Consider the following 16,783-nt stretch of genomic DNA (forward strand, 5'->3'; position numbering starts at 1 on the left):
ATTCTTTTTGATGGCTGAGTAATCCTCCATTGTGTATATGTACCACAGCTTTCTTATCCATTCATCTGCTGATAGACATCTAGGTTGTTTCCATGTCCTGGCTATTATAAACAGTGCTGCGATGAACATTGGGGTACACATGTCTCTTTCAATTCTGGTTTCCTCTGCGTGTATACCCAGCAGTGGGATTGCTGGGTCATAAGGCAGTTCTATTTCCAGTTTTTTAAGGAATCTCCACACTGTTCTCCATAGTGGCTGTACTAGTTTGCATTCCCACCAACAGTGTAAGAGGGTTTCCTTTTCTCCACACCCTCTCCAGCATTTATTGCTTGTAGACTTTTGGATTGCAGCCATTCTGACTGGTGTGAAATGGTACCTCACTGTGGTTTTGATTTGCATTTCTCTGATAATGAGTGATGTTGAGCATCTTTTCATGTGTTTGTTAGCCATCCGTATGTCTTCTTTGGAGAAATGTCTATTTAGTTCTTTGACCCATTTTTTGATTGGGTCGTTTATTTTTCTGGCATTGAGCTTCAGGAGTTGCTTGTATATTTTTGAGATTAGTTGTTTGTTAGTTGCTTCATTTGCTATTATTTTCTCCCATTCAGAAGGCTGTCTTTTCACCTTGCTTATAGTTCCCTTTGTTGTGCAGAACTTTTAAGTTTAATTAGGTCCCATTTGTTTATTTTTGCTTTTATTTCCAGTATTCTGGGAGGTGGGTCATAAGGATCCTGCTGTGATGTATGTCGGAGAGTGTTTTGCCTATGTTCTCCTCTAGGAGTTTTATAGTTTCTGGTCTTACGTTTAGATCTTTAATCCATTTTGAGTTTATGTTTGTGTGTGGTGTTAAAAAGTGTTCTAGTTTCATTCTTTTACAAGTGGTTGACCAGTTTTCCCAGCACCACTTGTTAAAGAGACTGTCTTTAATCCATTGTATATTCTTGCCTCCTTTGTCGAAGATAAGGTGTCCATAGGTGTGTGGATTTATCTCTGGGCTCTCTATTTTGTTCCATTGATCTATATTTCTGTCTTTGTGCCAGTACCATACTGTCTTGATGACTGTGGCTTTGTAGTAGAGCCTGAAGTCAGGCAGGTTGATTCCTCCAGTTCCATTCTTCTTTCTCAAGACTGCTTTGGCTATTCGAGGTTTTTTGTATTTCCATACAAATTGTGAAATTATTGGTTCTAGCTCTGTGAAAAATACCGCTGGTAGCTTGATAGGGATTGCATTGAATCTGTAGATTGCTTTGGGTAGTATACTCGTTTTCACTATATTGATTCTTCCGATCCATGAACGTGGTATATTTCTCCATCTATTAGTGTCCTCTTGATTTCTTTCATCAGCGTTTTATAATTTTCTATGTATAGGTCTTTCATTTCTTTAGGTAGATATATTCCCAAGTATTTTATTCTTTTCATTGCAATGGTGAATGGAATTGTTTCCTTAATTTCTTTTTCTACTTTCTCATTATTAGTGTATAGGAATGCAAGGGATTTCTGTGTGTTGATTTTATATCCTGCAACTTTACTATATTCATTGACTAGCTCTAGTAATTTTCTGGTGGAGTCTTTAGGGTTTTCTATGTAGAGGATCATGTCATCTGCAAACAGTGAGAGTTTTATGTCTTCTTTTCCAATTTAGATTCCTTTTATTTCTTTTTTCTGCTCTGATTGCTGTGGCCAAAACTTCCAGAACTATGTTGAATAGCAGCGGTGAAAGTGGGCACCCTTGTCTTGTTCCTGACTTTAGGGGAAATGCTTTCAATTTTTCACCATTGAGGAAAATGTTTGCTGTGGGTTTGTCATAGATAGCTTTTATTATGTTGAGGTATGTTCCTTCTATTCCTGCTTTCTGGAGAGCTTTTATCATAAATGGATGTTGAATTTTGTCAAAGGCTTTCTCTGCATCTATTGAGATAATCATATGGCTTTTATTTTTCAGTTTGTTAATGTGGTGAATTACATTGATTGGTTTGCGGATATTGAAGAATCCTTGCATCCCTGGGATAAAACCCACTTGGTCATGGTGTAGCATCTTTTCAATGTGTTGTTGGATTCTGATTGCTAGAATTTTGTTAAGGATTTTTGCATCTATGTTCATCAGTGATATTGGCCTGTAGTTTTCTTTTATGTGGCATCTTCGTCAGGTTTTGGTATTAGGGTGATGGTGGCCTCATAGAATGAGTTTGAAAGTTTACCTTCCTCTGCAATTTTCTGGAAGAGTTTGAGTAGGATCGGTGTTAGCTCTTCTCAAAATTTTTGGTAGAGTTCAGCTGTCAAGCCGTCTAGACCTGGGCTTTTGTTTGCCGGAAGATTTCTGATTACAGTTTCAATTTCCATGCTTGTGATGGGTCTGTTAAGATTTTCTATTTCTTCCTGGTTCAGTTTTGGAAAGTTGTACTTTTCTAAGAATTTGTCCATTTCTTCCACGTTGTCCATTTTATTGGCATATAATTGCTGATAGTAGTCTCTTATGATCCTTTGTATTTCTGTGTTGTCTGTTGTGATCTCTCCATTTTCATTTCTAATTCTATTGATTTGATTTTTCTCCCTTTATTTCTTGATGAGTCTGGCTAATGGTTTGTCAATTTTATTTATCCTTTCAAAGAACCAGCTTTTGGCTTTGTTGATTTTTGCTATGGTCTCTTGTGTATCTTTTGCATTTATTTCTGCCCTAATTATTTCTTTGCTTTTACTAACCCTGGGGTTATCCACTTCATTTCTAATTGCTTTAGGTGTAGAGTTAGGTTACTTATTTGACTTTTTTCTTGTTTCTTGAGGTATGCCTGTAATGCTATGAACTTTCCCCTTAGCACTGCTTTTATAGTGTCCCACAGGTTTTGGGTTGTTGTGTTTTCATTTTCATTTGTTTCTATGCATAATTTCTTTTTTGATTTCTTCTGTGATTGGTTGGTTATTCAGAAGCGTGTTGTTCAGCCTCCATATGTTGGAATTTTTAATAGTTTTTCTCCTGTAATTGAGATCTAATCTTATTGCATTATGGTCAGAAAAGATGCTTAGAATGATTTCAATTTTTTTGAATTTACCAAGGCTAGATTTATGGCCCAGGATGTGATCTATCCTGGAGAAGGTTCCGTGAGCACTTGAGAAAAAGGTGAAATTCATTGTTTTGGGGTGAAATGTCCTATAGATATCAATTAGGTCTAACTGGTCTATTGTATCATTTAAAGGTTGCGTGTCTTTGTTAATTTTCTGTTTAGTTGATCTGTCCATAGGTGTGAGTGGGGTATTAAAGTCTCCCACTATTATTGTGTTATTGTTAATTTCCCCTTTCATACTTGTTAGCATTTGTCTTACATATTGCGGTGCTCCTATGTTGGGTGCATATATATTCATAATTGTTATATCTTCTTCTTGGGTTCATCCTTTGATCATTATGTAGTGTCCTTCTTTGTCTCTTTCACAGCCTTAAAGTCTATTTTATCTGATATGAGTACTGCTACTCCTGCTTTCTTTTGGTCTCTATTTGCGTGGAATATCTTTTTCCAGCCCTTCACTTTCAGTCTGTATGTGTCCCTTGTTTTGAGGTGGGTCTCTTGTAGACAACATATATAGGGATCTTGTTTTTGTATCCATTCAGCCAGTCTTTGTCTTTTGGTTGGGGCATTCAACCCATTTACATTTAAGGTGATTATTGATAAGTATGATCCCGTTGCCGTTTACTTTATTCTTTTAGGTTCGGGTTTATACGCTCTTTTTGTGTTTCCTGTCTAGAGAATATCCTTTATCATCTGTTGGAGAGCTGGTTTGGTGGTGCTGAATTCTCTCAGCTTTTGCTGGTCTGGAAAGCTTTTGATTTCTCTTTCATATTTGAATGAGATCCTTGCTGGGTACAGTAATCTGGGCTGTAGGTTATTTTCTTTCATCACTTTAAGTATGTCTTGCCATTCCCTCCTGGCCTGAAGCGTTTCTATTGAAAGATCAGCTGTTATCCTTATGGGAATCCCCTTGTGTGTTATTTGCTGTTTTTCCCTTGCTGCTTTTAATAGTTGTTCTTTGTGTTTGATCTTTGCTAATTTGATTAATATGTGTCTTGGGGTGTTTTGCCTTGGGTTTATCCTGTCTGGGACTCTCTGGGTTTCTTGGACTTGGGTGATTATTTCCTTCCCCATTTTAGGGAAGTTTTCAACTATTATGTCCTCAAGTATTTTCTCATGGTCTTTCTTTTGGTCTTCTTCTTCTGGGACTCCTATAATTCAAATGTTGGAGCGTTTCATATTGTCCTGGAGGTCTCTGAGATTGTCCTCATTTCTTTTAATTCATTTTTCTTTTTTCCTCTCTGATTCATTTATTTCTACCATTCTATCTTCTATTTCACTAATCCTATCTTCTGCCTCCAATATTCTACTATTGGTTGCCTCTAGAGTGTTTCTGATCTCATTTATTGCATTATTCATTATATATTGACTCTCTTTTATTTCTTCTAGGTCCTTGTGAAACCTTTCTTGCATCTTCTCAATCCTTGTCTCCAGGCTATTTATCTGTGATTCCATTTTGATGTCAAAATTTTGGATCATTTTCACTATCATTATTTGGAATTCTTTGTCTGGTAGATCCCTATCTCCTCCTCTTTTGTTTGGTTTGGTGGGCATTTCTCCTGTTCCTTTACCTGCTGGGTATTCCTCTGTCTCTTCATCTTGGTTATATTACTGTGTTTGGGGTGGCCTTTCTGTGTTCTGGGAATTTGTGGAGTTCTCTTTATTGTGGAGTTTCCTCACCATGGGTGGGTTTGTATCAGTGGCTTGTCAAGGTTTCTTGGTTAGGGAAGCTTGTGTCAGTGTTCTGATGGGTAGAGCTGGATTTCTTCTCTCTGGAGTGCAATGACGTGTCCAGTAATGAGTTATGAGATGTCAGTGGTTTTGGTTTTGAGTTGCCTGTATATTGAAGCTCAGGGCTGTGTTCCTGAGTTGCTGGAGAATTTGCGTTGTATGTATTGCTCTTTAACTTTTTGGCCCTTGGGTGATGGCTTGGTTTCAGTGTAGGTATGGAGGCATTTGATGAGCTCCTATCGATTAATGTTCCTTGGAGTCAGGAGTTCTCTGATGTTCTCAGGATTTGGACTTAAGCCTCCTGCTTCTGGTTTTCAGTTTTATTTTTACAGTTGTCTCAAGACTTCCCCTTCTATATCGCACCATTGATAAACCATCTAGGTTAAAGATGAAAAGTTTCTCCACATTGACGGACACCCAGAGAGGTTCACAGAGTTACATGGAGAAGAAAAGAGGGAGGGGTAGTTGGAGGTGACCTGAATGAGATGAGGTGGGATCAAAAGAGGAGAGAGCTAGCTAGCCAGTAATCACTTCCTTATGAGTACTCCACAGTCTGGACCACTCAGAGATGTTCACAGAATTATACAGAGAGGAGGAGAGGGAGGATGGAGACAAAGGTGGTCAGGAGTATAAAAGAGGGGAATGAAAAGGAGAGAGACAGATCCAGCCAGTAGTCAGTTTCCTAAGAGTTCTCCACTGTCTGGAACACACAGAGATTCGCAGAGTTGGGTAGAGAAGAAAAGGGGGAGGGAGGAATCAGGGGCGATCTAGTGGAGAAAAAGGAGAGCCCAAAGGAGGAGAGAGGAGTCAGGCCAGTAATCTCGCTCTCAAGTATAAATGGGTACTGAAGATTGTGTTTTTGAAGGTATAAAATTGATAACAAATACCAAAAAGCAAGGATTAAAAATCTAGAGTAGAGATTGTATTTTCAAAAATACAATATTAAAAAATAGAACAAGAAGAAGAAAAAAGGAAAAGAAAAAAACAAAGTCACAAGAATTATTTAAAAAGGTAATAAAAAATAAAATAAAAAAATATATACGAAGTTTGCTTTAAAAATAGGGTCTTTTTTGGGGGGGAGGAAAGTAATAGTAGGTTATAAAAATGAAAACTAAAGGAGAAATAGAGGACTTAAAAAGTGTTAAAAAAAGAAAAGGAAGAAAAAACAAACATCAAAAAAAAAAGAATGATTGTAAAAATGGTAAAGATATATCTAGGACTTTCTCTGGTGGTGTTGTGGGCAGTGTGGGGTCAGTTCATTTTTGGATAGTTCCTTGGTCTGGCTTATATTTCTCAAGATCTATAGGCCCTTTCCTATGTAGTGGGTACTAATGACAGGATTTTAATCTATTGCACCTGTCACTTCAAAGGCGGTTCCCTCTGTTTTAGCTTCTTCTATTTGCTGGTCTCTTCAGTGTCCGATTTCTGCCCTGACACAAGGGGGGCGGTGGTGGACAGTTTTTTTTAGGCTCACTTGTTCAGTTGCACTGTGGGGAGGGAGGGATGCTGCAAACAAATAACACTGGTGAGTGCTCGCAGTGTCCCAGCCACGCTGGGCCTGCCCCTGCTCACGGCACACACAGATCAGGCTCTAGATTGCTCCACTGGGAACCGTCTGAGGCCAGCCCTGGGCTGGATGCACCTCCCAGGTCTAAGCCACTCAGGCTCAGGCACTCAGGTAGCCCCCAGAGGCGCAGACTGGTTGGGACTGTGTTTTGTGCCCTTCCCAGGTCCGAGTAGCTCAGGTGTTTGGCGAGTGCGGTCACTGCGACTTACCGCCTCTCCCATCCTTGCTACTCAGTTTTCTGGGTGTACAGCTGGTGTACTTTCTCAGGCGGATGATGACTGTCCAGAACCCCAAGAAGTCTTAGTTAGCAAAGAAGCCTGTTTGCAGTTTCGTAGGTAATGTCTCTCTGGGGCTGTCGTTGCCCCCTTCTGGCCCTTCTGACTCTGGCTGCCTGTCACCGGAGGGGGATGGTCTGCAGCCGGCTAATTTTGTTCCATCCTTTGTTCTGTGCAAGGTCCTGGCGGTGTCTTATGTTAGAGCTTTTTGCGTGGTAGCTATCCCACAGCCTGGTTTGCTAGCCCAAGTTAGCTCACTCTGGTTACACTCAGGGCATACGGGGCATTTGGGCCCGATCCTTGTAAAGCAATGCAGCCTGCACCTCCCTGCCCAGCCCCAGCTTGCTAGTGGCGGATGCAGGCATCTGTGCTGCTTCTCCACTGGGGGAGTTACTGTTGGGCTCGTAATCTGTGGGGTTTATTTATTTATTTATTTTTCCTCCCTGTTATGTTGCCCTCTGTGCTTCCAAGGCTCGCCAGAGACTCAGCAGTGAGAATATTTCCTGGTATTTGGAAACTTCTTTCTTTTTAAGTCTCCCTTCCTGGAACTAAGCTCCCTCCCTACTTCTTTAGTCTCCTGTTGTCTTTTAGATTTTTTCCTACCTGTCTTCAAAGACAATGAGCTGCTTTTCTGGGTGCCTGATGTCCTCTGCTGGCATTCAGAAGTTGTTTTGTGGAATTTACTCAGTGTTGAAATGTTCTTTTGATGAATTTGTGTGGGAGAAAGTGCTCTCCCCATCCTATTCCTCCACCATCTTAGGACCGCCCCCCTCAGTATTGTGTTTAGAATGTAAATAGGCCTTCCTGGTAAACCTCGCAAGGATGACCACTACTTTCAATAGTAGTGAAGGAAAGAGAGGTGAGACATCAGCTGAAGGAGAAAGCAGGAGGAAGTGAAGATGCGTTCATTTTAAAGTAAATGTGATGGAAGACTGTAGGGGGTCAAGGAGACAGTGAAGGGGCAGAGATTCAGAAGTGGAAGGAACTAGCAGGCTTCTGTGGGGATGGAGTTGGGGTCAAAGGCACAGCTTAAGGAGTTAGCTCTGAGAAGAAGAAAGGAAACCATCCAAAGGCAGGAGAGAAAGAGATGGAAATGAAGAAGATAGAGGGACTTTGAAAATTAAAAAGGAGGGAAACTGCGAAGTTGATTGGTGTTTTTTCTGTCGCAAGGTCTTGCTTTTAATGTTGAAAGTGAGTCTCTCAGTCATGTCCGACTCTTTACAACCCCATGAACTATACGGTCCATGGAATTCTCCAGGCCAGAATACTGGAGTGGATAGCTGTTACCTTCTCCAGGGGATCTTCCCAACCCAGGGATCGAACCCAGGTCTTCCCTCTTTGCAGGCAGATTCTTTATCAGCTGAGCCACTGAATGATGAGATGGACTGTAAATATATTGCAGAAACCAATGATGGGCACACAGGACACTGCATATCCAAGTTAAACCTCATCGTTTCTTTAGCAATTTCATGTCATTAAGTGGGCTAAAGAGTCAAGCATCTGCATTTCTGTATAGGTTAATACAGAGAGTCACTAATTATGAAAAGCTGTCTTTATCTGGGAAATTGAATTTTTTTCATTAATGAATTTTAACTCTTTTGGTGGAATAGTTTAAATGGGTAATTTTTGATGTTAGTTTATTCTCTCATGTCAATGGAACTCCCTTGAGAGCACAGCAGAATGAAATAAAGGGTGATTAAAACCGCCTCAGAGATTGTCAGTAGAGAACTTTTACTACATAACAGCTGGCCAGCATTCCCTTCAGGAGACTTACTAGGCAACTGGTCATAAACGGGTCTATAAATTGAAGTCTGATTGAAGACTATGAGAAAATGCCCTTTAGAATTAGAAATTAGTCTTGTATGGCTCTCTTTTTCATAGATTAAACTCACATAAATTTTCACAAAAAAAGAAAAGAATTTAGAAATTACAGTTCCAAAAGTCCATTTGTGTAAGCCTACTGATATACCTGCTTATAGGCAAGGCACGTGGGTAGGTCAGACTCCCCACCTGGGTCCTCTCGCCATGCACTGACAAGATCCATGTCTTTACTAGATCTGTGTGTCCTCATGTGAAATGAGAGTAAGGCTGTGTACTCAGGATTCCCTTTATTATGTAGGCTGTCATGTTAAATAAATATTATAGAGAAACATTACCTTCCCTCACTCTCTCTTTTTTAAAATCATTATAGGAAGCCATGAGAATGTTTAAAAAGGCGTTGGATCTCATTTCTTATTCTGATAAAGGACCGAGTTCCTTAGCAGCTTCAGCAGACTGTCTGTATCACTTGGGTCTATGTTACATGGAGGAAGGCAACTTACAACTGGTATTTTGTGTATTTAGGCATATAAGTTTTTCACGGTTTTAGAAATTGTTTCCTTACATTCAGTTTCATTTCCAAAGGCCACCTAAGCAGTGAGGGACTAGACCAAAGCTTCTGGTAAAGCTTGGCTTACTATAGTCAGTCTGCACACTGTAAAACCTACTATGTTGTTTTATTTATTCAACACATTTTATTAATGCTTGTTTGTTGACAATATTCTAAAGACATGTTTCCCACCAAAACAATAAATCTAACTGTAAGAAATTATTATAGCAAAATAATTTCATCACTTAGTATAAATTTACTTATCACATTGTCAGTACATTGAGTACATCAATGTCATGCAGGATAAATGGAAAATGATTAGGACACTGATTTCCCATATTGACAACTGAACAATTAAAATCAGAGAAAACTGGCTGTTAAGATGGCCAGGTTCATTGAAAACCAGTTTATTCAATTATTAAGTATTTATCTATTAGGTTGGTGGAAAAGTAATTGCAGTTTTGGACCTTGAACTTTAAATCATTATTAGCTAGGCTCAAACAAATCCTTATTTTTTTAAATTTAATTTTATTTTTAATTGGAGGATAATTACTCTACAACATTGTGACAGTTTCTGCCATACATCAACATGAATTGGCCATAGGTATATATCTGTCCCCTCACTCTTAAACCTCTCTCTCACCTCTTTCCCCATCCTACCCCTCTAGGTTGTCACAGAACCCCAGCTTTGGGTTCCTTATCAAACACATCTTTATTAATCAAAATAGGAACCATTATAATCAACATATTTTTGCCAACAAGAAATAAGTTTATTTATTCCTGTAGTGTAAAAATCTGTGCTTCAGGATTTGATGAACTCTTGGAAAGCATTTTCTGCATCCTAATGGTTGTGGAAGTGTTTTCCCTTTAAAAAGTTGTCAAGATGACTGAAGAAGTGGTAGTTGGTTGGCAAGAGGTCAAGTGAATATGGTGGACGAGGCAAAACTTCGTAGTGCAACTTGTTCGACTTTTGAAGCATTGGTTGTGCAACATGCAGTTGGGCACTGTTATGGAGAAAAATTGGGCCCTTTCTGTTGACTGATGCTAGCTGTAGGTGTTGCAGTTTTCGGTGCATCTCATTGATTTGCTGAGCATACTTATCAGATATAATGGTTTCACTGGGATTCAAAAAGCTGTAGTGGATCAGACCAGCAGCGGAACACCAAACAGTGAGCATGACCTTCTTTTGGTGCAAGTTTGGCTTTGGGAAGTGCTTTGGACCTTCTTTGTCCACCCACTGAACAAGTCATTGCCAGTTGTATAAAGTCTACTTTTTGTCACAATCTGATTGAGAAATGGTTCGTTGTTGTGTAGAATAAAAGGAAGATGACACTTCAGAACAACAATGTTTTTGATTTCCAGTCAGCTCATGAGACACCCACTTATCAAACTTTTTCACCTTTTTTCCAATTTGCTTCAAATGAAGAATGACTGTAGAATGGTTGACGTTGAGTTCTTTGGCAACTTCTCATGTAGTTGTAACAGGATCATCTTTGATGATGGTTCTCAGTTTTCATTATCAACTTCCAATGGCCAGCCACTGTGCTCCTCATCCTCAAGTCTCTTGTCTCCTTTGCAAAACTTTTTGAACCACCACTGTGTTGTACATTCATTAGCAGTTCTTTGGCCAAAAGCATTGTTGATGTTGTGAGTTGTCTCCGCTGCTTAATGACCTATTTTGAACTCCAATAAGAAAATCGCTCAGATTGCAGGAGGAGTCAGAGCAGCCAGGCTGTGAGGATGGGTGAGGGCAGCCCAGTATAGGAGTGGTGACCACTCATGAGGACCAAACCTAACAGAGGAAAGGTGCATGGTGGACTTCTGAAGATGCTGTCAGTCCTGAGCCACCCGATGGAGAAGTCTTGAGGCTACTGTAAAAATAAAACTGAAAACCAGAAGCAGGAGGCTTAAGTCCAAATCCTGAGAACATCAGAGAACTCCTGAATCCAGGGAACGTTAATCGATAGGAGCTCATCAAATGCCTCCATACCTACACTGAAACCAAGCCATCACCCAAGGGCCAACAAAATCCAGAGGAAGACATACCACGCAAATTCTCCAGCAACACAGGAACACACCCTGAGCTTCAATATACAGGCAGCTCAAGTTACTGCAAAACCATGGACGTCTCATAACTCATTACTGGACACTTCATTGCACTCCAGAGAAAAGAAATCCAGCTCTACCCACCAGAACTCTGACACAAGCTTCCCTAACCAAGAAACCTTGACAAGCCACTGATACAACCCCAACCACAGTGAGGAAAAACCATAATAAAGAGAACTCCACAAATTCCCAGAATACAGAAAGGCCACCCCAAACACAGTAATATAACCAAGATGATGAGACAGAGGAATACCCAGCAGGTAAAGGAACAGGAGAAATGCCCACCAAACCAAACAAAAGAGGAAGAGATAGGGAATCTACCTGAGAAAGAATTCTGAATAATGATAGTGAAAATGATCCAAAATCTTGACATTAAAATGAAATCACAGATAAATACCCTGGAGACAAGGATTGAGAAGATGCAAGAAAGGTTTCATAAGGACCTAGAAGAAATAAAAGAGAGTCAATATATAATGAATAATGCAATAAATGAGATCAGAAACACTCTAGAGGCAACCAATAGTAGCATATCAGAGGCAGAAGATAGGATTAGTGAAATAGAAGATAGAATGGTAGAAATAAATGAATCAGAGAGGAAAAAAGAAAAATGAATTAAAAGAAATGAGAACAATCTCAGAGACCTCCAGGACAATATGAAACGCTCCAACATTTGAATTATAGGAGTCCCAGAAGAAGAAGACCAAAAGAAAGACCATGAGAAAATACTTGAGGACATAATAGTTGAAAACTTCCCTAAAATGGGGAAGGAAATAATCACCCAAGTCCAAGAAACCCAGAGAGTCCCAAACAGGATAAAGGCAAAACACCCCAAGACACATATTAATCAAATTAGCAAAGATCAAACACAAAGAACAAATATTAAAAGCAGCAAGGGAAAAACAACAAATAACACACAAGGGGATTCCCGTAAGGATAACAGCTGATCTTTCAACAGAAACGCTTCAGGCCAGGAGGGAATGGCAAGACATACTTAAAGTGATGAAAGAAAATAACCTACAGCCCAGATTACTGTACCCAGCAAGGATCTCATTCAAATATGAAAGAGAAATCAAAAGCTTTCCAGACCAGCAAAAGCTGAGAGAATTCAGCACCAACAAACCAGCTCTCCAACAAATGCTAAAGGATATTCTCTAGACAGGAAACACAAAAAGAGCGTATAAACCCGAACCTAAAACAATAAAGTAAACGGCAACAGGATCGTACTTATCAATAATTACCTTAAATGTAAATGGGTCGAATGCCCCAACCAAAAGACAAAGACTGGCTGAATGGATACAAAAACAAGATCCCTATATATGTTGTCTACAAGAGACCCATCTCAAAACAAGGGACACATACAGACTGAAAGTGAAGGGCTGGAAAAAGATATTCCACGCAAATAGAGACCAAAAGAAAGCAGGAGTAGCAATACTCATATCAGATAAAATAGACTTTAAGGCTGTGAAAGAGACAAAGAAGGACACTACATAATGATCAAAGGATGAATCCAAGAAGAAGATATAACAATTATAAATATATATGCACCCAACATAGGAGCACCGCAATATGTAAGACAAATGCTAACAAGTATGAAAGGGGAAATTAACAATAACACAATAATAGTGGGAGACTTTAATACCCCACTCACACCTATGGACAGATCAACTAAACAGAAAATTAACAAAGACACGCAACCTTTAAATGATACAATAGGCCAGTTAGACCTAATTGATATCTATAGGACATTTCACCCCAAAACAATGAATTTCACCTTTTTCTCAAGTGCTCACGGAACCTTCTCCAGGATAGATCACATCCTGGGCCATAAATCTAGCCTTGGTAAATTCAAAAAAATTGAAATCATTCCAAGCATCTTTTCTGACCATAATGCAATAAGATTAGATCTCAATTACAGGAGAAAAACTATTAAAAATTCCAACATATGGAGGCTGAACAACACGCTTCTGAATAACCAACCAATCACAGAAGAAATCAAAAAAGAAATTATGCATAGAAACAAATGAAAATGAAAACACAACAACCCAAAACCTGTGGGACACTATAAAAGCAGTGCTAAGGGGAAAGTTCATAGCATTACAGGCATACCTCAAGAAACAAGAAAAAAGTCAAATAAGTAACCTAACTCTACACCTAAAGCAATTAGAAATGAAGTGGATAACCCCAGGGTTAGTAAAAGCAAAGAAATAATTAGGGCAGAAATAAATGCAAAAGATACACAAGAGACCATAGCAAAAATCAACAAAGCCAAAAGCTGGTTCTTTGAAAGGATAAATAAAATTGACAAACCATTAGCCAGACTCATCAAGAAATAAAGGGAGAAAAATCAAATCAATAGAATTAGAAATGAAAATGGAGAGATCACAACAGACAACACAGAAATACAAAGGATCATAAGAGACTACTATCAGCAATTATATGCCAATAAAATGGACAACGTGGAAGAAATGGACAAATTCTTAGAAAAGTACAACTTTCCAAAACTGAACCAGGAAGAAATAGAAAATCTTAACAGACCCATCACAAGCATGGAAATTGAAACTGTAATCAGAAATCTTCCGGCAAACAAAAGCCCAGGTCTAGACGGCTTGACAGCTGAACTCTACCAAAAATTTTGAGAAGAGCTAACACCGATCCTACTCAAACTCTTCCAGAAAATTGCAGAGGAAGGTAAACTTTCAAACTCATTCTATGAGGCCACCATCACCCTAATACCAAAACCTGACGAAGATGCCACAAAAAAAGAAAACTACAGGCCAATATCACTGATGAACATAGATGCAAAAATCCTTAACAAAATTCTAGCAATCAGAATCCAACAACACATTGAAAAGATGCTACACCATGACCAAGTGGGTTTTATCCCAGGGATGCAAGGATTCTTCAATATCCGCAAACCAATCAATGTAATTCACCACATTAACAAACTGAAAAATAAAAGCCATATGATTATCTCAATAGATGCAGAGAAAGCCTTTGACAAAATTCAACATCCATTTATGATAAAAGCTCTCCGGAAAGCAGGAATAGAAGGAACATACCTCAACATAATAAAAGCTATCTATGACAAACCCACAGCAAACATTTTCCTCAATGGTGAAAAATTGAAAGCATTTCCCCTAAAGTCAGGAACAAGACAAGGGTGCCCACTTTCACCACTACTATTCAACATAGTTCTGGAAGTTTTGGCCACAGCAATCAGAGCAGAAAAAAGAAATAAAAGGAATCCAAATTGGAAAAGAAGACATAAAACTCTCACTGTTTGCAGATGACATGATCCTCTACATAGAAAACCCTAAAGACTCCACCAGAAAATTACTAGAGCTAGTCAATGAATATAGTAAAGTTGCAGGATATAAAATCAACACACAGAAATCCCTTGCATTCCTATATACTAATAATGAGAAAGTAGAAAAAGAAATTAAGGAAACAATTCCATTCACCATTGCAATGAAAAGAATAAAATACTTGGGAATATATCTACCTAAAGAAACTAAAGACCTATATATAGAAAATTATGAAACGCTGATGAAAGAAATAAAGAGGACACTAATAGATGGAGAAATATACCACGTTCATGGATCGGAAGAATCAATATAGTGAAAACGAGTATACTACCCAAAGCAATCTACAGATTCAATGCAATCCCTATCAAGCTACCAGCGGTATTTTTCACAGAGCTAGAACCAATAATTTCACAATTTGTATGGAAATACAAAAAACCTCGAATAGCCAAAGCAGTCTTGAGAAAGAAGAATGGAACTGGAGGAATCAACCTGCCTGACTTCAGGCTCTACTACAAAGCCACAGTCATCAAGACAGTATGGTACTGGCACAAAGACAGAAATATAGATCAATGGAACAAAATAGAAAGCCCAGAGATAAATCCACACACCTATGGACAACCTTATCTTCGACAAAGGAGGCAAGAATATACAATGGATTAAAGACAGTCTCTTTAACAAGTGGTGCTGGGAAAACTGGTCAACCACTTGTAAAAGAATGAAACTAGAACACTTTCTAACACCACACACAAAAATAAACTCAAAATGGATTAAAGATCTAAACGTAAGACCAGAAACTATAAAACTCCTAGAGGAGAACATAGGCAAAACACTCTGACATAAATCACAGCAGAATCCTCTATGATCCATCTCCCAGAATATTGGAAATAAAAGCAAAAATAAACAAATGGGACCTAATTAAACTTAGAAGTTCTGCACAACAAAGGAAACTATAAACAAGGTGAAAGACAGCATTTGGAATGGGAGAAAATAATAGCAAATGAAGCAACTAACAAACAACTAATCTCAAAAATATACAAGCAACTCCTGCAGCTCAATGCCAGAAAAATAAATGACCCAATCAAAAAATGGGTCAAAGAACTAAATAGACATTTCTCCAAAGAAGACATACGGATGGCCAACAAACACATGAAAAGATGCTCAACATCACTCATTATCAGAGAAATGCACATAAAAACCACAGTGAGGTACCATTTCACTCCAGTCAGAATGGCTGCGATCCAAAAGTCTACAAGCAATAAATGCTGGAGAGGGTGTGGAGAAAAGGAAACCCTCTAACACTGTTGGTGGGAATGCAAACTAGTACAGCCACTATGGAGAACAGTGTGGAGATTCCTTAAAAAACTGGAAATAGAACTGCCTTATGACCCAGCAATCCCATTGCTGGGCATACACACCGAGGAAACCAGAATTGAAAGAGACACATGTACCCCAATGTTCATTGCAGCACTGTTTATAATAGCCAGGACATGGAAGCAACCTAGATGTCCATCAGCAGATGAATGGATAAGAAAGCTGTGGTACATATACACAATGGAGTATTACTCAGCCATTAAAAAGAATACATTTGAATCAGTTCTAATGAGGTGGATGAAACTGGAGCCAATTATACAGAGTGAAATAAGCCAGAAAGAAAAACACCAATACAGTATACTAACACATATATATGGAATTTAGAAAGATGGTAATGATAACCCTGTATGTGAGATAGCAAAAGAGACACAGATGTATAGAACGGACTTTTTGACTCTGTGGGAGAGGGAGAGGGTGGGATTATTTGGGAGATTGGCAGTGAAACATGTATACTATCATGTAAGAAAGGAATCGCCAGTCTATGTTCAATACAGGATACAGGATGCCTGGGGCTGGTCCACAGGGATGATCCAGAGAGATGGTATGGAGTGGGAGGTGGGAGGGGAGTTCAGGATTGGGAACTCATGTACACCAGTGGCTGATTCATGTCAGTGTATGGCGAAACCAATGCAGTATTTAAAGCAAAATAAAGTAAAAATAAAAATTAAAAGAAAATCGCTCAAATTTGGTTTTTGTCTAACATCATTTCCATAATCTAAAATAAACATAAAATAAACAGCAATAAATCATTAGCAAAAAAACATAAAGTGAAAAATGTATATTAAAATAACATAATGTAATCACATTTATTTAAGAATGTATTCCAATATCAAATGGCAAATTTCAACATTGCAAAAACCAACATTATGTTTGTACCAACCGAATAATATTTGACTATTTTAAACAATTTTCCTTTTCAAAATTTTCACAGATATGATAAATATGTAAATAACATATCATTAGCTCTTTTTGGATATTTCACAACTACATAGACACACAGA

The 16,783-nt window shown here is 38.6% G+C and overlaps 1 protein-coding gene across 1 annotated transcript in view; it reads left to right on the forward strand.

The window, feature by feature from the left end:
* Positions 1-16,783, forward strand: part of TTC6 (tetratricopeptide repeat domain 6) — a 203,223-nt gene that overhangs the window by 144,842 nt on the left and 41,598 nt on the right. The window lies entirely within an intron of this gene.

This window comes from Capra hircus, chromosome 21 (genome assembly GCF_001704415.2).
Source record: "Capra hircus breed San Clemente chromosome 21, ASM170441v1, whole genome shotgun sequence".
In the NCBI taxonomy this organism is placed as follows: Eukaryota; Metazoa; Chordata; class Mammalia; order Artiodactyla; family Bovidae; genus Capra; species Capra hircus.